Here is a 25,305-nt window from a genome sequence, read left to right on the forward strand (position 1 = left end):
GATGATGTGATTATTACACGAAAGTGCACTTGGAAACTTTTCGTGTTTCATTTTCCCCATGGACTCATAGGAATATCTTGATCACGCGCAAAATTGTGATCCTTTCCAATATATATATATATATATATATATATATATATATATATATATATATATATATATATATATATATCCCTGGGGATAGGGGAGAAAGAATACTTCCCACGTGTTCCCTGCGTGTCGTAAAAGGCGACTAAAAGGGGAGGGAGCGGGAGGCTGGAAATCCTCCCCTCTCATCATATTTTTTTTTTAAATTTTCCAAAAGAAGGAACGGAGAAGGGGGCCAGGTGAGGATATTCCCTCAAAGGCCCAGTCCTCTGTTCTTAACGCTACCTCGCTAATGCGGGAAATGGCGAATAGTTTGAAAGAAAAGAAATATATATATATATATATATATATATATATATATATATATATATATATATATATATATATATATATGAATATATATATATGAATATATATATATATATATATATATATATATATATATATATATATATATATATATATATATATATATATATATATATATATATATATATATATATGAATATATATATATATATATATATATATATATATATATATATATATATATATATATATATATATATATATATATATATATATAAAGAATACTTCCCACGTATTCCCTGCGTGTCGTAGAAGGCGACTAAAAGGGGAGGGAGCGGGGGGCTGGAAATCCTCCCCTCTCACTTTTTTTTTTTTAATTTTCCAAAAGAGGGAACAGAGAAGGGGCCCAGGTGAGGATATTCCCTCAAAGGTGTTTGCTTTGAAGAATGTATGTGAGAAATACTTAGAAAAGCAAATGGATTTGTATGTAGCATTTATGGATCTGGAGAAGGCATATGATAGAGTTGATAGAGATGCTCTGTGGAAGGTATTAAGAATATATGGTGTGGGAGGAAAGTTGTTAGAAGCAGTGAAAAGTTTTTATCGAGGATGTAAGGCATGTGTAAGTGTAGGAAGAGAGGAAAGTGATTGGTTCTCAGTGAATGTAGGTTTGCGGCAGGGGTGTGTGATGTCTCCATGGTTGTTTAATTTGTTTATGGATGGGGTTGTTAGGGAGGTAAATGCAAGAGTTTTGGAAAGAGGGGCAAGTATGAAGTCTGTTGGGGATGAGAGAGCTTGGGAAGTGAGTCAGTTGTTGTTCGCTGATGATACAGCGCTGGTGGCTGATTCATGTGAGAAACTGCAGAAGCTGGTGACTGAGTTTGGTAAAGTGTGTGGAAGAAGAAAGTTAAGAGTAAATGTGAATAAGAGCAAGGTTATTAGGTACAGTAGGCTTGAGGGTCAAGTCAATTGGGAGGTGAGTTTGAATGGAGAAAAACTGGAGGAAGTGAAGTGTTTTAGATATCTGGGAGTGGATCTGGCAGCGGATGGAACCATGGAAGCGGAAGTGGATCATAGGGTGGGGGAGGGGGCGAAAATTCTGGGGGCCTTGAAGAATGTGTGGAAGTCGAGAACATTATCTCGGAAAGCAAAAATGGGTATGTATGAAGGAATAGTGGTTCCAACAATGTTGTATGGTTGCGAGGCGTGGGCTATGGATAGAGTTGTGCGCAGGAGGATGGATGTGCTGGAAATGAGATGTTTGAGGACAATGTGTGGTGTGAGGTGGTTTGATCGAGTGAGTAACGTAAGGGTAAGAGAGATGTGTGGAAATAAATAGAGCGTGGTTGAGAGAGCAGAAGAGGGTGTTTTGAAGTGGTTTGGGCACATGGAGAGGATGAGTGAGGAAAGATTGACCAAGAGGATATATGTGTCGGAGGTGGAGGGAACAAGGAGAAGAGGGAGACCAAATTGGAGGTGGAAAGATGGAGTGAAAAAGATTTTGTGTGATCGGGGCCTGAACATGCAGGAGGGTGAAAGGAGGGCAAGGAATAGAGTGAATTGGAGCGATGTGGTATACCGGGGTTGACGTGCTGTCAGTGGATTGAATCAAGGCATGTGAAGCGTCTGGGGTAAGCCATGGAAAGCTGTGTAGGTATGTATATTTGCGTGTGCGGACGTATGTATATACATGTGTATGGGGGGGGTTGGGCCATTTCTTTCGTCTGTTTCCTTGCGCTACCTCGCAAACGCGGGAGACAGCGACAAAGTATAATAAAAAAAAAATAATATATATATATATATATATATATATATATATATATATATATATATATATATATATATATATATATATATATATATCCTTTGCAAGGTAGCCGTTTATTCGACCAGCCCCAAGGGGAGATGAATAGGTGGGTGGACCGTGGACTGACTGCCGCAGCCAGGATTCGAACCCAGTCGGGTTCGATCCCGGTTGGCCCGTAAACTCTTCATGGTCCTTAAAGCTAACCACTACACTACAGAGGCACACACACACAAACACACACACACACACACACACACAAATATGGGGACTATGGTTGGACATTCAGTTGGTCTTGTCTAACCAGCTCCCACAAACGCAAACACATAGGTTCGATACCCGTTCAAATCATATTCATTCATTCCAATTCGTATTTTGACATAAAAAAAGAAAAAAAAAATCTAGTGACATTTGAGTAGAACATGAATAAAATGTACTCACCTTTATTCTGAATGACTGAATAACTTGTTTTTTCCTTTTTCAGATCTGTATCTGTTAGGTCTGTGTGGCCACACCACTCCAGCTTAAGCCTCAACACTTCCACCTGCAGAGTTCCCTACAATTTCTAGGTAAGAGTGATTTGTATATCTCATTTGGGATCTCTGTGATGTAGCGATTAGGGTGCGGGATCCTGACGCCTTCACGGGGCCGCTCGGGATTGAGAAACGTAGGTTCGAATTCTAGTTGTGGCGTTTTGTCCACAATCCATCCTGCTCTTCATCCTTCCTTAAAGGGTGGACGATATTGGTTACCCGCCTTAGACTTGGATATATATATATATATATATATATATATATATATATATATATATATATATATATATATATATATATATATATTGGGGTAACAGAGTATCATTAAATTTTAGGGAGAATAAAAAGATGTTCTGGAAGGAGGTAAATAAAGTGCGTAAGACAAGGGAGCAAATGGGAAATTCAGTGAAGGGGGCTAATGGGGAGGTGATAACAAGTAGTGGTGATGTGAGAAGGAGATGGAGTAAGTATTTTGAAGGTTTGTTGAATGTGTTTGATGATAGAGTGGCAGATATAGGGTGTTTTGGTCGAGGTGGTGTGCAAAGTGAGAGGGTTAGGGAAAATGATTTGGTAAACAGAGAAGAGGTAGTAAAAGCTTTGCGGAAGATGAAAGCCGGCAAGTCAGCAGGTTTGGATGGTATTGCAGTGGAATTTATTAAGAAAGGGGGTGACTGTATTGTTGACTGGTTGGTAAGGTTATTTAATGTATGTATGACTCATGGTGAGGTGCCTGAGGATTGGCGGAATGCGTGCATAGTGCCATTGTACAAAGGCAAAGGGGATAAGAGTGAGTGCTCAAATTACAGAGGTATAAGTTTGTTGAGTATTCCTGGTAAATTATATGGGAGGGTATTGATTGAGAGGGTGAAGGCATGTACAGGGCATCAGATTGGGGAAGTGCAGTGTGGTTTCAGAAGTGGTAGAGGATGTGTGTATCAGATGTTTGCTTTGAAGAATGTATGTGAGAAATACTTAGAAAAGCAAATGGATTTGTATGTAGCATTTATGGATCTGGAGAAGGCATATGATAGAGTTGATAGAGATGCTCTGTGGAAGGTACTAAGAATATATGGTGTGGGAGGCAAGTTGTTAGAAGCAGTGAAAAGTTTTTATCGAGGATGTAAGGCATGTGTACGTGTAGGAAGAGAGGAAAGTGATTGGTTCTCAGTGAATGTAGGTTTGCGGCAGGGGTGTGTGATGTCTCCATGGTTGTTTAATTTGTTTATGGATTGGGTTGTTAGGGAGGCGAATGCAAGAGTTTTGGAAAGAGGGGCAAGTATGCTGTCTGTTGTGGATGAGAGAGCTTGGGAAGTGAGTCAGTTGTTGTTCGCTGATGATACAGCGCTGGTGGCTGAATCATGTGAGAACCTGCAGAAGCTGGTGACTGAGTTCGGTAAGGCGTGTGAAAGAAGAAAGTTGAGAGTAAATGTGGATAAGAGCAAGGTTATTAGGTACAGTAGGGTTGAGGGTCAAGTCAATTGGGCGGTAAGTTTGAATGGAGAAAAACTGGAGGAAGTGAAGTGTTTTAGATATCTGGGAGTGGATTTGGCAGCGGATGGAACCATGGAACAAGTCAACATTAAAGTTACCCCCTTTTTTGATAAATTCCACTGCAATACCATCCAAACCCGCTGCCTTGCCGGCTTTCATCTTCCGCAAAGCTTTTACTACCTCTTCTCTGTTTACCAAATCATTTTCCCTAACCCTCTCACTTTGCATATATATATATATATATATTCGCCACTTCCCGCGTTAGCGAGGTAGCGTTTATAACAGAGGACTGATTCTAAGAGGAAAAATCCTTACTTGGCCACCTTCTATGTTCCTTAGAAAAATGAAAACTGGAGGTGAGGATTTACAGCCCCCTCGCTCCCTCCCCCTTTTAGTCGCCTTCTGCGACACGCAGAGAATACGTGGGAAGTATTCTTTCTTCTCTATCCCCAGGGGTAAGTTCCTGTTTGTCAAATATCTCAGAATGGCAAAGACAAGTAATTGGAACTTGAAAATCATCGAAAGTTTCAATACTTTTTTCATTTCCCCAGCTTCTGTGGAACTTTACATGTTGGCTATTGAGACGTCCGTATGGATCTGGGGGAATTTAATCTTTATTTCCCTTTTCTTGAATATATGTCACTTTCTGTATGAGAATGACTCTACTACTTTCTTCTTCCTTCTTTATTTTTTTCTTCGTTGTGTATTTTCCTTCATGAATGAATTGAATGAAACTGATACAATTCGGGCCCCTTTGATATGATTCGATTTTGCCAGCCTCCGTCAAAATCACTTTGATTTAGAATAAACTAGATTCGACGACTTCAAGATCAAAGCGTCTTGAGTCTTAAGCCTCTTAACGATCGTTATCAGATAAATAAGGTTTGTTGTCGTTCATGATATCTCCACAGCGTTTCAGTGTGATTATGTGAAATTATTTTTCAGTATTTTCCAGCTGAATTGAAAGAATTATCCAACGCATGGTACCGGTAGAATTTCATTTTTTAATTAACGCGTTTTAATTAAACCTAAACTATCGTTATGCACTCTTTTACGAACATTTCTGTAATCAACAGGTTGTAATTAAACCTAAACCATCGTCGTACATCTTTTACAAACATTCCTTTTAATAGGTTGAATTAAACCTAAACCATCTTCATACATCGTTTATGAACATTTCTTTAATCAGTAGGCTTTAGTTAAACCTAAACCATCTTCATACATCATCTACGAGCATTTCTTTCATCAACTGGTTTTGATTAAACCTAAGCCATCTTTGTAAACCTGTCATGAGCATTTGTTTAGATGTTTTTGTCATATTTCAATCTATCAAAAATAGGTTAAGGTTCATTGATTTGCCAATCACTGATTGTAGGGAACCTGAGGACTGATGGTTTCTTGTTTCATCTTGGTAAAAAGAGGAGTATGTGTTTCCTTTCTGGAAAAAACAAGTGTTCGAAAGATGATTCGAAAGTCTTTGTTCACTCAAAGCTACGTCTAAAAGGCCTAGCCAAGGGCACTTAAATGCCTAGTTGAGGGGCCTTAAATGCCTAGCAGAGGGGCCTTAAAAAGACTGGTAGAGAGGCCTTAAAAAAACCTAGCCAAGGGGCTTTAAATGCTTAGTAGAGGGGCTATAAAACCCAAGGCAAGAGCCTTAAAAAGCATAGTAGAGAGGGCTTTAAAAAGCCTAGCCAAGGGACTAAAAAGCCTAGCCAAGGGGCCTAAAAGCCTAGCCAAGGCCTTAAAAAAACCTAGTCAAGGGGCCTAAAAAACCTAGCTAAAGGGACTAAAAAGACCAGCAAAGGAGCCTACAAAGCCTAGCCAAAGGGCCTTAAAAAAACTTAGCCAAGGGGCTTTAAAAGCCTAGCAAAGGAGCCTAAAAAGCCCCAACAGTGGGCACAAAAGGCCTTGCTAAGAGGGCACAAAAGGCCTAGCCAAGGGGCATAAAATGCTTAGCCAAGAGGCCTTTCTTGAGACGCTTCCATTGAGGAGAATTCGTAGAATTGATAGAAAAGAAAATTGTTCTGATGTTGTGATTCAGCAGCTGTTTATATGATAACTGGCGGTGTAGCAGGTGACAATGATGGTAGGAGGGGAGGCGACATGGTGTCACTGCAGCTAACAATGTTGCTGGAGAACAACTAGCAGCTTTTCAGGGAAAATTCCTTTGAGATTCTTCATGAAATATATATTTTTTTTTCTTCTTTTAAACTATTCGCCATTTCCCGCATTAGCGAGGTAGCGTCAAGAACAGAGGACTGGGCCTTTGAGGGAATATCCTCACCTGGCCCCCTTCTCTGTTCCTTCTTTTGGAAAATTGAAAAAAAAAAAAACGAGGGGAGGATTTCCAGCCACCCGCTCCCTCCCCTTTTAGTCGCCTTCTACGACACGCAGGGAATACGTGGGAAGTATTCTTTCTCCCCTATCCCCAGGGATATATAGATATATATAAATACATAGATATATATTTATCTATATTTTTATTTTGCTTTGTCGCTGTCTCCCGCGTTTGCGAGGTAGCGCAAGGAAACAGACGAAAGAAATGGCCCAACCCACCCCCATACACATGTATATACATACACGTCCACACACGCAAATATACATACCTATACATTTCAATGTACACATATATATACACACACAGACACATAAATATATACACATGCACACAATTCACAGTGCCTGCCTTTATTCATTCCCATCGCCACACATGGAATAACACACACACACACACACACACACACACACACACATATATATATATATATATATATATATATATATATATATATATATATATATATATATATATATATATATATATATCGAGAATTTACTTTTTTTTTAATATGGGTAAAATTGAAAGTTGATGGAGAGAGGTGGGTGATTATTGGTGCATATGCACCTGGGCATGAGAAGAAAGATCATGAGAGGCAAGTGTTTTGGGAGCAGCTAAATGAGTGTGTTAGCGGTTTTGATGCACGAGATCGGGTTATAGTGATGGGTGATTTGAATGCAAAGGTGAGTAATGTGGCAGTTGAGGGAATAATTGGTATGCATGGGGTGGTCAGTGTTGTAAATGGAAATGGTGAAGAGCTTGTAGATTTATGTGCTGAAAAAGGACTGATGATTGGGAATACCTGGTTTAAAAAGCGAGATATACATAAGTATACTTATGTAAGTAGGAGAGATGGCCAGAGAGCGTTATTGGATTACGTGTTAATTGACAGGCGTGCGAAAGAGAGACTTTTGGATGTCAATGTGCTGAGAGGTGCAACTGGAGGGATGTCTGATCATTATCTTGTGGAGGCTAAGGTGAAGATTAGTATGGGTTTTCAGAAAAGAAGAGTGAATGTTGGGGTGAAGAAGGTGGTGAGAGTAAGTGAGCTTGGGAAGGAGACCTGTGTGAAGAAGTATCTGGAGAGACTGTGTACAGAATGGAAAAAGGTGAGAACAATGGAAGTAAGGGGAGTGGGGGAGGAATGGGATGTATTTAGGGAATCAGTGATGGATTGCGCAAAAGATGCTTGTGGCATGAGAAGAGTGGGAGGTGGGCTGTTTAGAAAGGGTAGTGAGTGGTGGGATGAAGAAGTAAGAGTATTAGTGAAAGAGAAGAGAGAGGCATTTGGACGATTTTTGCAGGGAAAAAATGCAATTGAGTGGGAGAAGTATAAAAGAAAGAGACAGGAGGTCAAGAGAAAGGTGCAAGAGGTGAAAAAAAGGGCAAATGAGAGTTGGGGTGAGAGACTATCAGTAAATTTTAGGGAGAATAAAAAGATGTTCTGGAAGGAGGTAAATAGGGTGCGTAAGACAAGGGAGCAAATGGGAACTTCAGTGAAGGGCGTAAATGGGGAGGTGATAACAAGTAGTGGTGATGTGAGAAGGAGATGGAATGAGTATTTTGAAGGTTTGTTGAATGTGTCTGATGACAGAGTGGCAGATATAGGGTGTTTGGGTCGAGGTGGTGTGCAAAGTGAGAGGGTTAGGGAAAATGATTTGGTAAACAGAGAAGAGGTAGTAAAAGCTTTGCGGAAGATGAAAGCCGGCAAGGCAGCAGGTTTGGATGGTATTGCAGTGGAATTTATTAAAAAAGGGGGTGACTGTATTGTTGACTGGTTGGTAAGGTTATTTAATGTATGTATGACTCATGGTGAGGTGCCTGAGGATTGGCGGAATGCGTGCATAGTGCCATTGTACAAAGGCAAAGGGGATAAGAGTGAGTGCTCAAATTACAGAGGTATAAGTTTGTTGAGTATTCCTGGTAAATTATATGGGAGGGTATTGATTGAGAGGGTGAAGGCATGTACAGAGCATCAGATTGGGGAAGAGCAGTGTGGTTTCAGAAGTGGTAGAGGATGTGTGGATCAGGTGTTTGCTTTGAAGAATGTATGTGAGAAATACTTAGAAAAGCAAATGGATTTGTATGTAGCATTTATGGATCTGGAGAAGGCATATGATAGAGTTGATAGAGATGCTCTGTGGAAGGTATTAAGAATATATGGTGTGGGAGGCAAGTTGTTAGAAGCAGTGAAAAGTTTTTATCGAGGATGTAAGGCATGTGTACGTGTAGGAAGAGAGGAAAGTGATTGGTTCTCAGTGAATGTAGGTTTGCGGCAGGGGTGTGTGATGTCTCCATGGTTGTTTAATTTGTTTATGGATGGGGTTGTTAGGGAGGTAAATGCAAGAGTTTTGGAAAGAGGGGCAAGTATGAAGTCTGTTGGGGATGAGAGAGCTTAGGAAGTGAGTCAGTTGTTGTTCGCTGATGATACAGCGCTGGTGGCTGATTCATGTGAGAAACTGCAGAAGCTGGTGACGGAGTTTGGTAAAGTGTGTGGAAGAAGAAAGTTAAGAGTAAATGTGAATAAGAGCAAGGTTATTAGGTACAGTAGGGTTGAGGGTCAAGTCAATTGGGAGGTGAGTTTGAATGGAGAAAAACTGGAGGAAGTGAAGTGTTTTAGATATCTGGGAGTGGATCTGGCAGCGGATGGAACCATGGAAGCGGAAGTGGCTCATAGGGTGGGGGAGGGGGCGAAAATTTTGGGAGCCTTGAAAAATGTGTGGAAGTCGAGAACATTATCCCGGAAAGCAAAAATGGGTATGTTTGAAGGAATAGTGGTTCCAACAATGTTGTATGGTTGCGAGGCGTGGGCTATGGATAGAGTTGTGCGCAGGAGGTTGGATGTGCTGGAAATGAGATGCTTGAGGACAATGTGTGGTGTGAGGTGGTTTGATCGAGTAAGTAACGTAAGGGTAAGAGAGTTGTGTGGAAATAAAAAGAGCGTGGTTGAGAGAGCAGAAGAGGGTGTTTTGAAATGGTTTGGGCACATGGAGAGAATGAGTGAGGAAAGATTGACCAAGAGGATATATGTGTCGGAGGTGGAGGGAACGAGGAGAAGAGGGAGACCAAATTGGAGGTGGAAAGATGGAGTGAAAAAGATTTTGTGTGATCGGGGCCTGAACATGCAGGAGGGTGAAAGGAGGGCAAGAAATAGAGCGAATTGGAGTGATGTGGTATACAGGGGTTGACGTGCTGTCAGTGGATTGAACCAGGGCATGTGAAGCGTCCGGGGTAAACCATGGAAAGCTGTGTAGGTATGTATATTTGCGTGTGTGGACGTGTGTATGTACATGTGTATGGGGGGGGGTTGGGCCATTTCTTTCGTCTGTTTCCTTGCGCTACCTCGCAAACGCGGGAGACAGCGACAAAGTATAAAAAAAAAAAAAAAATATATATATATATATATATATATATATATATATATATATATATATATATATATATATATATATATATATATATATATATATATATGGGGATAGGGGAGAAAGAATACTTCCCACGCATTCCTCACGTGTCGTAGAAGGCGACTAAAGGGAACGGGAGCGGGGGGCCAGAAACCCTCCCCTCCTTGTATTTTAACTTTCTAAAAGGGGAAACAGAAGAAGGAGTCACGCGAGGAGTGCTCATCCTCCTCGAAGGCTCAGATTGGGGTGTCTAAATGTGTGTGGATATAACCAAGATGAGAAAAAAGGAGAGATAGGTAGTGTGTTTGAGGAAAGGAACCTAGATGTTTTGGCTCTGAGTGAAACGAAGCTCAAGGGCAAAGGGGAAGAGTGGTTTGGGAATGTCTTGGGAGTAAAGTCAGGGGTTAGTGAGAGGACATGAGCAAGGGAAGGAGTAGCACTACTCCTGAACCAGGAGTTGTGGGAGTATGTGATAGGGTGTAAGAAAGTAAATTCTAGATTGATATGGGTAAAACTGAAAGCTGATGGAGAGAGATGGGTGATTATTGGTGCATATGCACCTGGGCATGAGAAGAAAGATCATGAGAGGCAAGTGTTTTGGGAGCAGCTGAATGAGTGTGTTAGTGGTTTTGATGCACAAGATCGGGTTATAGTGATGGGTGATTTGAATGCAAATGTGAGTAATGTGGCAGTTGAGGGAATAATTGATATACATGGAGTGTTCAGTGTTGTAAATGGAAATGGTGAAGAACTTGTAGATTTATGTGCTGAAAAAGGACTGGTGATTGGGAATACCTGGTTTAAAAAGCGAGATATACATAAGTATACGTATGTAAGTAGGAGAGATGGCCAGAGAGCGTTATTGGATTACGTGTTAATTGATAGACGCACGAAAGAGAGACTTTTGGATGTTAATGTGCTGAGAGGTGCAACTGGAGGGATGTCTGATCATTATCTTGTGGAGGCGAAGGTGAAGATCTGTGGGGGTTTTCAGAAAAGAAGAGAGAATGTTGGGGTGAAGAGAGTGGTGAGAGTAAGTGAGCTTGGGAGGGAGACTTGTGTGAGGAAGTACCAGGAGAGACTGAGTACAGAATGGAAAAAGGTGAGAACAAAAGAGGTAAGGGGAGTGGGGGAGGAATGGGATATATTTAGGGAAGCAGTGATGGCTTGCGCAAAAGATGCTTGTGGCATGAGAAGCGCGATTAGAAAAGGTAGTGAGTGGTGGGATGAAGAAGTAAGATTATTAGTGAAAGAGAAGAGAGAGGCATTTGGACGATTTTTGTAGGGAAAAAATGCAAATGAGTGGGAGAGGTATAAAAGAAAGATGCAGGAGGTCAAGAGAAAGGTGCAAGAGGTGAAAAAGAGAGTTGGGGTGATAGAGTATCATTAAATTTTAGGGAGAATAAAAAGATGTTCTGGAAGGAGGTAAATAAAGTGCGTAAGACAAGGGAGCAAATGGGAACTTCAGTGAAGGGGGCTAATGGGTAGGTGATAACAAGTAGTGGTGATGTGAGGAGATGGAGTGAGTATTTTGAAGGTTTGTTGAATGTGTTTGATGATAGGGTGGCAGATATAGGGTGTTTTGGTCGAGGTGGTGTGCAAAGTGAGAGGGTTAGGGAAAATGATTTGGTAAAGAGAGAAGAGGTAGTAAAAGCTTTACGGAAGATGAAAGCCGGCAAGGCAGCAGGTTTGGATGGTATTGCAGTGGAATTTATTAAGAAAGGGGGTGACTGTATTGTTGACTGGTTGGTAAGGTTATTTAATGTATGTATGACTCATGGTGAGGTGCCTGAGGATTGGCGGAATGCGTGCATAGTGCCATTGTACAAAGGCAAAGGGGATAAGAGTGAGTGCTCAAATTACAGAGGTATAAGTTTGTTGAGTATTCCTGGTAAATTATATGGGAGGGTATTGATTGAGAGGGTGAAGGCATGTACAGAGCATCAGATTGGGGAAGAGCAGTGTGGTTTCAGAAGTGGTAGAGGATGTGTGGATCAGGTGTTTGCTTTGAAGAATGTATGTGAGAAATACTTAGAAAAACAAATGGATTTGTATGTAGCATTTATGGATCTGGAGAAGGCATATGATAGAGTTGATAGAGATGCGCTGTGGAAGGTTTTAAGAATATATGGTGTGGGAGGCAAGTTGTTAGAAGCAGTGAAAAGTTTTTATTGAGGATGTAAGGCATGTGTACGTGTAGGAAGAGAGGAAAGTGATTGGTTCTCAGTGAATGTAGGTTTGCGGCAGGGGTGTGTGATGTCTCCATGGTTGTTTAATTTGTTTATGGATGGGGTTGTTAGGGAGGTGAATGCAAGAGTTTTGGAAAGAGGGGCAAGTATGAAGTCTGTTGTGGATGAGAGAGCTTGGGGAGTGAGTCAGTTGTTGTTCGCTGATGATACAGCGCTGGTGGCTGATTCATGTAAGAAACTGCAGAAGCTGGTGACTGAGTTTGGTAAAGTGTGTGGAAGAAGAAAGTTGAGAGTAAATGTGAATAAGAGCAAGGTTATTAGGTACAGTAGGGTTGAGAGTCAAGTCAATTGGGAGGTAAGTTTGAATGGTGAAAAACTGGAGGAAGTAAAGTGTTTTAGATATCTGGGAGTGGATCTGGCAGCGGATGGAACCATGGATGGGGAAATGAATCATAGGGTGGGGGAGGGGGCTAAAAATTCTGAGAGCCTTGAAGAATGTGTGGAAGTCGAGAACATTATCTCGGAAGGCAAAAATGGGTATGTTTGAAGGAATAGTGGTTCCAACAATGTTGTACGGTTGCGAGGCGTGGGCTATGGAGTTGTGCGCAGGAGGGTGGATGTGCTAGAAATGAGATGTTTGAGGACACTATGTGGTGTGAGGTGGTTTGATCGATTGAGTAATGTAAGGGTAAGAGAGATGTGTGGAAATAAAAAGAGTGTGGTTGAGAGAGCAGAAGAGAGTGTTTTGAAATGGTTCGGTCACATGGAGAGAATGAGTGAGGAAAGATTGACCAAGAGGATATATGTGTCGGATGTGGAGGGAACGAGGAGAAGTGGGAGACCAAATTGGAGGTGGAAGGATGGAGTGAAAAAGATTTTGAGTGATCGGGGCCTGAAAATGCAGGAGGGTGAAAGGCGTGCAAGGAATAGAGTGAATTGGGACGATGTGGTATACCGGGGTTGACGTGCTGTCAATGGATTGAACCAGGGCATGTGAAGAGTCTGGGGTAAACCATGGAAAGTTGTGTGGGGCCTGGATGTGGAAAGGGAGCTGTGGTTTTGGTGCATTATTATATGACAGCTGGAGACTGAGTGTGAACGAATGGGGCCTTTGGTGTCTTTTCCTAGCGCTACCTCGCACACATGAGGGGGGAGGAGGTTGTTATTCCATGTGTGGCGAGGTGGCGATGGGAATAAATAAAGGCAGACTATGAATTATGTACATGTGTATATATGTATATGTTTGTGCGTGTATATATATATGTGTACATTGAGATGTATATGTATGTATATTTGCGTGTGTGGACGTGTATGTATATACATGTGTATGGGGGTGGGTTGGGCCATTGTTTCGTCTGTTTCCTTGCGCTACCTCGCTAACGCGGGAGACAGTGACAAAGCAAAATAAATGATAAAATAAATAAATAAATATATATATATATATATATATATATATATATATATATATATATATATATATATATATATATATATATACATATATATATATATATATATATATATATATATATATATATATATATATATATATATATATATATATATATATATATATATATATATTATCCCTAGGGATAGGGGAGAAAGAATACTTCCCACGTATTCCCTGCGTGTCGTAGAAGGCGACTAAAAGTGGAGGGAGCGGGGGGGCTGGAAATCCTCCCCTCTTATTATTTTTTTTAATTTTCCAAAAGAAGGAACAGAGAAGGGGGCCAGGTGAGGATATTCCCTCAAAGTCCCAGTTCTCTGTTCTTAATGTTACCTCGCTAACGCGGGAAATGGCGAATAGTTTAAAAAAAAGAAAAAGATATATATATATATATATATATATATATATATATATATATATATATATATATATATATTTTTTTTTTTTTTTGTCGCTGTCTCCCGCGTTTGCGAGGTAGCGCAAGGAAACAGACAAGAGAAATGGCCCAACCCACCCCCATACACATGTATATACATACGTCCACACGCGCAAATATACATACCTACACATATGATATGATAGAGTTGATAGAGATGCTCTGTGGAAGGTATTAAGAATATATGGTGTGGGAGGAAAGTTGTTAGAAGCAGTGAAAAGTTTTTATCGAGTATGTAAGGCATGTGTACGTGTAGGAAGAGAGGAAAGTGATTGGTTCTCAGTGAATGTAGGTTTGCGGCAGGGGTGTGTGATGTCTCTATGGTTGTTTAATTTGTTTATGGATGGGGTTGTTAGGGAGGTAAATGCAAGAGTTTTGGAAAGAGGGGCAAGTATGAAGTCTGTTGGGGATGAGAGAGCTTGGGAAGTGAGTCAGTTGTTGTTCGCTGATGATACAGCGCTGGTGGCTGATTCATGTGAGAAACTGCAGAAGCTGGTGACTGAGTTTGGTAAAGTGTGTGGAAGAAGAAAGTTAAGAGTAAATGTGAATAAGAGCAAGGTTATTAGGTACAGTAGGGTTGAGGGTCAAGTCAATTGGGAGGTGAGTTTGAATGGAGAAAAACTGGAGGAAGTGAAGTGTTTTAGATATCTGGGAGTGGATCTGGCAGCGGATGGAACCATGGAAGCGGAAGTGGATCATAGGGTGGGGGAGGGGGCGAAAATTCTGGGGGCCTTGAAGAATGTGTGGAAGTCGAGAACATTATCTCGGAAAGCAAAAATGGGTATGTTTGAAGGAATAGTGGTTCCAACAATGTTGTATGGTTGCGAGGCGTGGGCTATGGATAGAGTTGTGCGCAGGAGGATGGATGTGCTGGAAATGAGATGTTTGAGGACAATGTGTGATGTGAGGTGGTTTGATCGAGTGAGTAACGTAAGGGTAAGAGAGATGTGTGGAAATAAAAAGAGCGTGGTTGAGAGAGCAGAAGAGGGTGTTTTGAAGTGGTTTGGGCACATGGAGAGGATGAGTGAGGAAAGATTGACCAAGAGGATATATGTGTCGGAGGTGGAGGGAACAAGGAGAAGAGGGAGACCAAATTGGAGGTGGAAAGATGGAGTGAAAAAGATTTTGTGTGATCGGGGCCTGAACATGCAGGAGGGTGAAAGGAGGGCAAGGAATAGAGTGAATTGGAGCGATGTGGTATACCGGGGTTGATGTGCTGTCAGTGGATTGAATCAAGGCATGCGAAGCGTCTGGGGTAAACCATGGAAAGCTGTGTAGGTATGTATATTTGCGTGTGTGGACGTATGTATATACATGTGTATGGGGGGGGGGGGGGTTGGGCCATTTCTTTCGTCTGTTTCCTTGCGCTACCTCGCAAACGCGGGAGACAGCGACAAAGTATAATAAAATAAAATATATATACACATTTGTCTTTGCCGTTTATCTATCACACTTTGTTGCTGTCTCCCGCGTTAGCAAGGTAGCGCAAAGAAACAGACGAAAGAATGGCCCAACCCTCCCACATACACATGTATATACATACATACACGTATATACGTACATACACATGTATATACATACATACACGTATACACACAGACATATACGTACCTATGCACTTCAACGTATAAATATATATAAATACACAGACATACATATATACACATGTACATAATTCGTACTTGCTTCCTTTATCCATTCCCGTCGCCACTTCGCCACACATGGAATGACACCCCTCCCTCCTCCCCCCCGCACGCGCGAGAGATATCACTAGGTAAAGACAACAAAGGCCACATTCGTTCACACTCAGTCTCTAGCTGTCATGTATAATGCACCAAAACCACAGCTCCCTTTCCACATCCAGGCCCCACACAACTTTCCATGGTTTACCCTAGACGCTTCACATTTCCTGGTTCACTCCACTGACAGCACGTCGACCCCGGTATACCACATCGTTCCAATTTACTTTATTCCTTGCACACCTTTCACCCTCCTGCATGTTCAAGCCCCAATCCCCCCAAATCTTTTTCACTCCCTCCTTCCACCTTCAATTTGGTCTCCCACTTCTCGTTCCCTCCACCTCTGACACATATATCCTCTATCTCAATCTTTCCTCACTCATTCTCTCCATTTGACCTAACCATTTCAAAACACCCTCTTCTGCTCTCTCAACCACACCTTTTTTTTTTTACCATACATCTCTCTTACACTTTCATTACTTACTCGATCAAACCTCCTCACACCACATATTGTCCTCAAACATCTCATTTCCAACACATCCACCCTCCTCCGCACAACTCTATCTATAGCCCACGCCTCGCAACCATATAACATGGTTGGAACCACTATTCCTTCAAACATACCCATTTTTGCTCTCCAAGATAACGTTCTCGATTTCCACACTTTCTTCAATGCCCCGAGCACCCCATTCCCGATCCTGTGACTCACTTCCGCTTCCATGGTTCCATTCGCTGCCAAATCCACTCCCAGATTCCTAAAACACTTCAATTTCTCAGTTTTTCTCCATTCAAACTTACCTTCCACTTGACTTGCCCCTCAACCCTACTGTATCTAATAACCTTGCTCTTATTCACATTTACTCTCAGCTTTCTTCTTTCACACACTTTATCAAGCTCACTCATCAACTTAGTCATCAACTTCTGCAGTTTCTCACTCGAATCAGCCACCAGCGAACAACAACTGACTCATTTCCTAAGCCCTCTCATCCACAACAGACTTGACCCTTTCTCTAAAAGTCTTGCATTCACCTCCCTAACAAGCCTATCCATAAACAAATTAAACAACCATGGAGACATCGCACACCCCTGCCGCAGACCGACATTCACTGAGAACCAATCACTTTCCTCTCTTCCTACTCGTACACATGCCTTATATCCCCGATAAAAACTTTTCACTGCTTCCAGCAACTTGCCTCCCACACCATATACTCTTAATACCTTCCGCAGAGCATCTCTATCAACTCTATCATATGCCTTTATGCCTTTTCCAGATCCATTAACGCTACATACAAATCCATTTGTTTTTCTAAGTATTTCTCACATACATTCTTCAAAGCAAACACCTGATACACACATCCTCTTCCACTTCTGAAACCACGCTGCTCTTCCCCAGTCTGATGTTCTGTACATACCTTCATCCTCTCAATCAATACCCTCCCATATAATTTCTCAGGAATACTCAAACTCATACGTCTGTAATTTGAATACTCACCTTTATCCCCTTTGCCTTTGTACAATGGCACTATGCATGCATTCCGCCAATCCTTAGGCACTTCACCATGAGCCATAAATACATTGAATATCCTCACCAACCAGTCAGCAACACAGTTAACCCCCTTTTTTAATAAATTCCACTGCAATACCAACCAAACCTGCTGGCTTTCATCTTCTTCAAAGCTTTTACTACCTCTACTCTGTTTACCAAATCATTCTCCTTGACCCTCTCACTTCGCACACCACCTCGACCAAAACACCCTATATCTGCCACTCTATCATTTAACACATCCAACAAACCTTCAAAACACTCACTCCATCTTCTTCTCACATCACCACTACTTGTTATTACCTTCCCATTAGCCCCCTTCACCGATGTTTCCATGTGTTCTCTTGTCTTATACACTTTATTTACTTCCTTCCACAACATCTTTTCATCTTCCCTAAAATTTAGTGATATTCTCTCACACCAACTCTAATTTGTCCTCTTTTTCACGTCTTGCACCTTTCTCTTGACCTCCCGCCTCTTTTTTTTTTTTTTTTATATACATCTCCCAGCCATTTGCCATATTTCCCTGCGAAACCCGTCCAAACGCCTTTCTCTTCTCTTTCACTAATAATCTTGCTTCTTCATCCCACCACTCACAACCGTTTTTTAATGCGCCCACCTCCCACGCTTCTCATGCCACAAGCATTTTTTTGCGCAAGCCATCACTGCTTCCCTAAATACATCCCATTCCTCCCCAACTCCCCTCACGTCCTTTGCTCTCACCATTTTTCCATTCTGCACTCAGTCTCCTGGTACTTCCCCACACAAGCCTCCTTCCCAAGCTCACTTACTCTCACCATTCTCTTCACCCCAACATTCATCTATATATATATATATATATATATAGGAAGAGAGGAAAGTGATTGGTTCTCAGTGAATGTAGGTTTGCGGCAGGGGTGTGTGATGTCTCCATGGTTGTTTAATTTGTTTATGGATGAGGTTGTTAGGGAGGTAAATGCAAGAGTTTTGGAAAGAGGGGCAAGTATGAAGTCTGTTGGGGATGAGAGAGCTTGGGAAGTGTGTCAGTTGTTGTTCGCTGATGATACAGCGCTGGTGGCTGATTCATGTGAGAAACTGCAGAAGCTGGTGACTGAGTTTGGTAAAGTGTGTGGAAGAAGAAAGTTAAGAGTAAATGTGAATAAGAGCAAGGTTATTAGGTACAGTAGGGTTGAGGGTCAAGTCAATTGGGAGGTGAGTTTGAATGGAGAAAAACTGGAGGAAGTGAAGTGTTTTAGATATCTGGGAGTGGATCTGTCAGCGGATGGAACCATGGAAGCGGAAGTGGATCATAGGGTGGGGGAGGGGGCGAAAATTTTGGGAGCCTTGAAAAATGTGTGGAAGTCGAGAACATTATCTCGGAAAGCAAAAATGGGTATGTTTGAAGGAATAGTGGTTCCAACAATGTTGTATGGTTGCGAGGCGTGGGCTATGGATAGAGTTGTGCGCAGGAGGATGGATGTGCTGGAAATGAGATGTTTGAGGACAATGTGTGGTGTGAGGTGGTTTGATCGAGTAAGTAACGTAAGGGTAAGAGAGATGTGTGGAAATAAAAAGAGCGTGGTTGAGAGAGCAGAAGAGGGTGTTCTGAAATGGTTTGGGCACATGGAGAGAATGAGTGAGGAAAGATTGACCAAGAGGATATATGTGTCGGAGGTGGAGGGAACGAGGAGAAGAGGGAGACCAAATTGGAGGTGGAAAGATGGAGTGGAAAAGATTTTGAGTGATCGGGGCCTGAACATGCAGGAGGGTGTAAGGAGGGCAAGGAATAGAGTGAATTGGAGCGATGTGGTATACAGGGGTTGACGTGCTGTCAGTGGAGTGAATCAAGGCATGTGAAGCGTCTGGGGTAAACCATGGAAAGCTGTGTAGGTATGTATATTTGCGTGTGTGGACGTGTGTATGTACATGTGTATGGGGGGGGGGGGGCATTTCTTTCGTCTGTTTCCTTGCGCTACCTCGCAAACGCGGGAGACAGCGACAAAGTATAAAAAAAAAAAAAAAAAAATATATATATATATATATATATATATATATATATATATATATATATATATATATATATATATAAACGCCCACACACACACATTCAAATACATTTATACACATATACATATGATTGCTTGCCTTAATCCAATCCCGGCGCTACCCACGCCCCACAGGAAACAGCATCGCTACCTTTGCTTCAGCGAGGTAGAGCTAGCAAAACAGACAAAAAAGGCCGCATTCGTTCATACTCATTCTCTAGATGTCATATGTAATGCACTGAAACCATTCACATCTAGGCCCCACAGACATTTCCATGGTTTACCTCAGAAGTTTCACATGCTTTGGTTCAGTCCATTGAAAGCACGTCGACCCCAGTATACCACATCGTTCTGATTCACTCTATTCCTTTCACTCTTCTCACCCTCCTGTATGTTTAGGCCCCGACAACCCCAGATCTTTTTCACTCCATCCTTCCTCCTCCAATTTGGTTTCCCACTTCTCGTTCCCTCCACCTCTGATACATATATCCTCTTTGTCAATCTTTCCTCACTCATTCTCTCCATGTGACCACACCATTTCAATACATACTCTCCTGCTCTCTCAACCACACTCTTTTTATTTCCACACTTACTTACTCCATCAAACCACCTCACACCACATATTGTCCTCAAACATCGCATTTCCAACATATCCACCCTCCTCTGTACAACCCTATCTATAGCCCACGCCTCGCAACCATATAAAATCGTTGGAACTACTATTCCTTCAAACATGCTCATTTTTTTCTCTCCGAGATAACGATCTCTCCTTCCACACATTCTTCATCGCTCTCAGAACCTTCGCCCCCTCCCCCACCCTGTGACTCACTTCCGCTTCCATAGTTCTATTCTTTGCTAAGTCCACTCCCAGATATCTAAAGCACTTCACTTCCTTCATTTTTCTCCATTTAAACTTACATCCCAGTTATTTTGTCCCTCAACCCTACTGAACCTAATAACCTTGCTCTTATTCACATTTACTCTCAACTTTTTCCTTTCACACACTTTTCCAAACTCAGTCACCAGCTTCTGCAGTGTCTCACTCGAATCAGCCATCAGAGCCGTATCATCCGTGAACAACAACTGACTCACATCTCAGGCCCTCTCATCCCCAACAGACTGCGTATCAGGGGAGACACAGGAAAGAAATATAACAGTCATTTGATATACAACGAAGAGACATAGCTAGGACGCCATTTGGTAAACAAGTGATCATTGCACAAAATTGCACTTGGGAACTTATCGTGTTTCATTTTCCTGTGGTAAGGACGGAATCCATTTGATCACACGCTGAATTGTGATCATTTACAGAGGGTTGATATCCAAACTTGATCACAAATACACGCACGTGAGGGCAGCCACATATGTAAACACGCTGAGCATTAAACATACCTGGCGCACCATCGTCCAGTACCCGAGTGGCTTCATTACGTTCGCTAGTGTTGTGTAATGGCTTTAGATATTCATGGCAATGATGCTAAAACAAAAAATTCCATATATATTAAATACTTTTTTATTCTATCACATCAAAAAGATTCCTGCTCGACAGGGACAGGTTGTAATTAGTTACCCTGGTATATCAAGGAATAATGAATAAATATGTGTATCAAATATGTTTATCATTTGTGGAAATTAAAAATTCCTGATCATATAATCAATATATCGTATAAATTGCATTTTTTTTTGGTAGTAAGTCGGAAGCAAGTCTTGATATGACTTAGGTGTTTAGTACACTTGTCATTGGTGATGATTATGACATAAAAAAGCCTATTATAGACTTAAAGACACCAGTGATCATTATCAGAACACAGATTCAATTAGACGTAAGATTTAAAGTAAATATTGAGATTGTGAAAGACCTTTTCTGCACACACTATACATCAGATCTGGCCTGCTATCCTCTTCCAAACTTAATACACTACATCCTTTACTCTCCTGCATTAGGATGCCTTTCCAGCTGGCTAAAGTTATGGAAATAAGTCAGGGTTATGAGATGTTAACACTGCTATCTCGTGTGTTTATGTGGTAGGGGTCAACAGTGCGAGATACGAGTTAGGCTAGGTGGGGTTATTAGGGTGTGGTGATAACTTGATCATGGAGGGAAAGAAAACGGACGTTTTAGCTCTTGCTGTTTGCAGATGATGCCGCGTCATGCACCAGACCAGAAGAAGAGTTGGAGAGAATTGGTAAAGAGCTGGAGGTTGTGGATGAGATCAGATATTTTGAGGTAAAATTTAGTGGTATTGGGAAACCTGAAGTTATAGTCAAAGAAGGACAAAATGGTTTGGTCAAAGTTTATGTGTGTGGTAAAAGCAGGTACATGGATGCCAAACCTAATTCATGTAGGTCAGAGGAGGCAAGAAGAAATACGAGCGGTGGAGGTGGGTAATTTGCGTCGTGTAGTTGGCATTAGGAGAGAGGGAGAGAGAGAGAGAGAGAGAGAGAGAGAGAGAGAGAGAGAGAGAGAGAGAGAGAGAGAGAGAGAGAGAGAGAGAGATTTTGTGATATTGAGACATAACTGGAAAGGTGTGTGTGTGTTTCTGAATGTCTCCTATAATCATGGAGACGGTTTGTTTGAGGTTGGGGGATAATCATGAAAGACGTATACCAACACAGGAGAAGATACGAGAGAGTTAAGAAATGGTTAGAAGTTGCAAGGGGAGGTCCCAGATGTAGATACTACAGAGATGATGAAGGACCAAGTGTAATGGAAACATTATTTGTATAGATTTGGCCTCACTGGAGACGCTGGTCGGGTGAATTTAAGGTAGAAAGTGGAAAGGGAAAATCATTTTCATATGTGTGGAAGTCTGCATCACACACTGGGCCATATGTCATGTTCGGCGTCTGTGTACACCTGATACACTCAAGTTAAATGGAGGTAGAGTAGTAGATAGATAGACAGGTATATAGATAGATAGATAGATATAGATACATAGATAGACAGAGAGTTAGATAGATAGATCATTCTTCTTCTAACTTCATCTTCCTCATTATTGTCAAGGTCTGTGTAAGGTGCCATCCCGGCTTTCTGTTCAACGACGAAGACCCTTGTTCACTTCTGTGTAGCACGGACCACAGACCCCCTCCAGGCGCTGTGTAAGGCCTGAAGTCTGGGATACACCTCCCCGTCAACATGAAGCACCTGGGACGTCGTCCCATCTCTTGGAGGCTGAGCAGGACTCTAGATATTTCATCTCTTTCCACCTGGGGGTCATCCTGGGTCCCTTCTGTCGGCCATAGTGAGTTCTGGGTCGTATCCGCCACGTCTGCCGGGCAATCACCACCTCCCCCTCCTCCCCAGCCGGGGTTAAAGACCCGGCCCAGCCCCATCTGTACGCAGCTGGTGGCTGGGTGAATGCCGCAGCAGGAGTTGTGTGGCGGGTGCACGTCATAAGGGCTCAGGGATGTCAGCGTTATTGACCCTGACACGTCAGGGGTTGCGACAGGGCTGATGCCTTCCCTCATCCCAGTCTTCGACAGGGATCAAGAAAATAGGGAAGACTTGATGTGATTTCCAAGAGGTCTTATCTCGGTCCTGTGGCCACGCAGTAGCAGGCGGGTCCTGTGGCTATGCAGTTGCAGGCGGGTCCTGTGGATATGCAGTAGCACGCGGGTCCTGTAGCTATACACTAGCATGCAGGTCCTGTGGCCATGCAGTAGCAGGCAGGTCCTGTGGCCATACAGTAGCACGCGGGTCCTGTGGCTATGCAGTAGCAGGCAGGTCCTGTAGCCATACACTAGCATGCAGGTCCTGTGGCCATGCAGCAGCAGGCAGGTCCTGTGGCAATGCAGTAGCAGGCGGGTCCTGTGGCCATGCAGTAGCAGGCGGGTCCTGTGGCCATGCAGTAGCAGGCGGGTCCTGTAGCCATACACTAGCGGGCGGGTCCTGTGGCCATGCAGTAGCCGGCGGGTCCTGTAGCCATGCAGTAGCAGGCGGGTCCTGTGGCCATGCAGCAGCAGGCGGGTCCTGTGGCCATACACGAGCAGGCGGGTCCTATGGCCATACACAAGCAGGCAGGTCCTGTGGCCATGCAGCAGCAGGCAGGTCCTGTGGCAATGCAGTAGCAGGCGGGTCCTGTGGCCATGCAGCAGCAGGCAGGTCCTGTGGCAATACAGTAGCAGGCGGGTCATATGGCCATACAGTAGCAGGCGGGTCCTGTGGCCATGCACTAGCAGTTGGGTCCTGTGGCCATACACTAGCAGATAGGTCCTATGGCCATGCAGTAACAGGCGGGTCCTGTGGCCATGCAGTAGCAGGCGGGTCCTGTGGCCATGCCGTAGCAGGCGGGTCCTGTGGCCATACAGTAGTAGGCGGGTCCTGTGGCCATACACTAGCAGGCGGGTCCTGTGGCCATACACTAGCAGGCATGTCCTGTGACCATGCAGTAGCAGGCGGGTCGTTTGGCCATACACTAGCAGGCAGGTCCTGTGGCCATGCAGTAGCAGGCGGGTCCCGCAGCCATATAATAGCAGGAGGGTCCTGTGGCCATACACTAACAGGCGGGTCGTGCAGCCATACAGTAGCAGGCGGGTCCCGTGGCCATACACTAGCAGGCAGGTCCTGTGTCATACACTACAAGGCCGATCCTGTGACCATACACTAGCAGGCATGTCCTGTGACCATGCAGTAGCAGGCGGGTCGTTTGGCCATACACTAGCAGGCAGGTCCTGTGGCCATGCAGTAGCAGGCGGGTCCTGTTGCACTACAGTGGCAGGCAGGTCCTATGGCCATACAGTAGCAGGCAGGTCCTATGGATGGCCATACAGTAGCAGGCGGGTCCTGTGGCAATACAGTAGCAGGCAAGTCCTGTGGCCATACAGTAGCAGGCAGGTCCTGTGGCCATACAGTAGCAGATAGGTCCTCTGGCCGTACAGGAAGCAGGCAGACTTCAGTGGCCATACAGTCGGGGGCAGGTCCTGGGGGGGGGGGGGGGCATACAGCAGCAGAACAGAGTCTGTGGCCATACAGTAATAGCCAGTACCCAAGGTTATGACTTCACTCACAAGCCTGGCTGAGGGCTCTTGCCATCACTGAAGAGGGAAATGGACGACTTCGCCCATCATGGATGCGCCTGTACGACAGGTTAGGAGATTGGAAAGCCCTTCACACACAAGCCTTAATTAAGGCGTGAGTTACTGCTGCCCAGGGGGAAAATTCCTGCCACAGACGGGACTAATTCATGGACTGTTTTTCACTCTCTAGATCTCGTCATAACTTGGGTAGATGGAGTGGGTGTGTGAAAAACGTAACGCCTATTAGAGTATCCGATTGGTCTAGGGTCTTAGGGGGGTGGTGTCGGGTGAATGGGATGGGGTTGGGTGGATGGAAGGAGGAGGAGGAGGAGGCATGTTAGCGACACAGGGTAAAGTCTGCATGGCGAAAGGCTTTCGAAGAACCGATGGGATAGGGTGGAGAGAGAGAGAGAGAGAGAGAGAGAGAGAGAGAGAGAGAGAGAGAGAGAGAGAGAGAGAGAGAGAGAGAGAGAGGATAGGGTGGAGGCGAAAGGCTTTCGAAGAACCGACTGGATAGGGTGGAGGAGAGAAAGAGAGATAGATAGATAGAGAGAGAGAGAGAGAGAGAGAGAGAGAGAGAGAGAGAGAGAGAGAGAGAGAGAGAGAGAGAGAGAGAGAGAGAGAGAGAGAGTAAAAGATATATAGGGGAGGAGGTAAAGAGATGGCCACGAGTGAAATGAGGAGGGATCAAGATATTTCGCACGAAGGTGCTGGAACACTGGCTTTCAATTTCAATTTTTTTTTTTTTTCCTAAAATGATACATTTAAGTTTTTCCATTGCGACCCCGCCTAAAAGTATAGAATATTTATGACTGAACATTTATGGAATCTAGAAAACTAGAATGACTTAGGAGACTAAAGTTACTGGATCTAGTAGAAGAAATCAACTCAAAGTCTTCATAATAAACTATATACAGACGTGGGGAGAAAACTGCCATC

General features: G+C 43.1%; 1 protein-coding gene across 3 annotated transcripts in view; it reads left to right on the forward strand.

The window, feature by feature from the left end:
* LOC139762806 (uncharacterized) overlaps nucleotides 1-25,305 on the forward strand; it is a 215,080-nt gene that overhangs the window by 61,126 nt on the left and 128,649 nt on the right. For all 3 annotated transcript variants that reach the window (XM_071687962.1, XM_071687960.1, XM_071687961.1), the window contains exon 2: nucleotides 2,685-2,769. The gene's annotated coding sequence lies outside the window, so the exon portion shown is untranslated. The remainder of the gene's footprint in view (nucleotides 1-2,684; nucleotides 2,770-25,305) is intronic.

The sequence above is a fragment of the Panulirus ornatus genome, chromosome 44, assembly GCF_036320965.1.
Source record: "Panulirus ornatus isolate Po-2019 chromosome 44, ASM3632096v1, whole genome shotgun sequence".
Taxonomy (NCBI): Eukaryota; Metazoa; Arthropoda; class Malacostraca; order Decapoda; family Palinuridae; genus Panulirus; species Panulirus ornatus.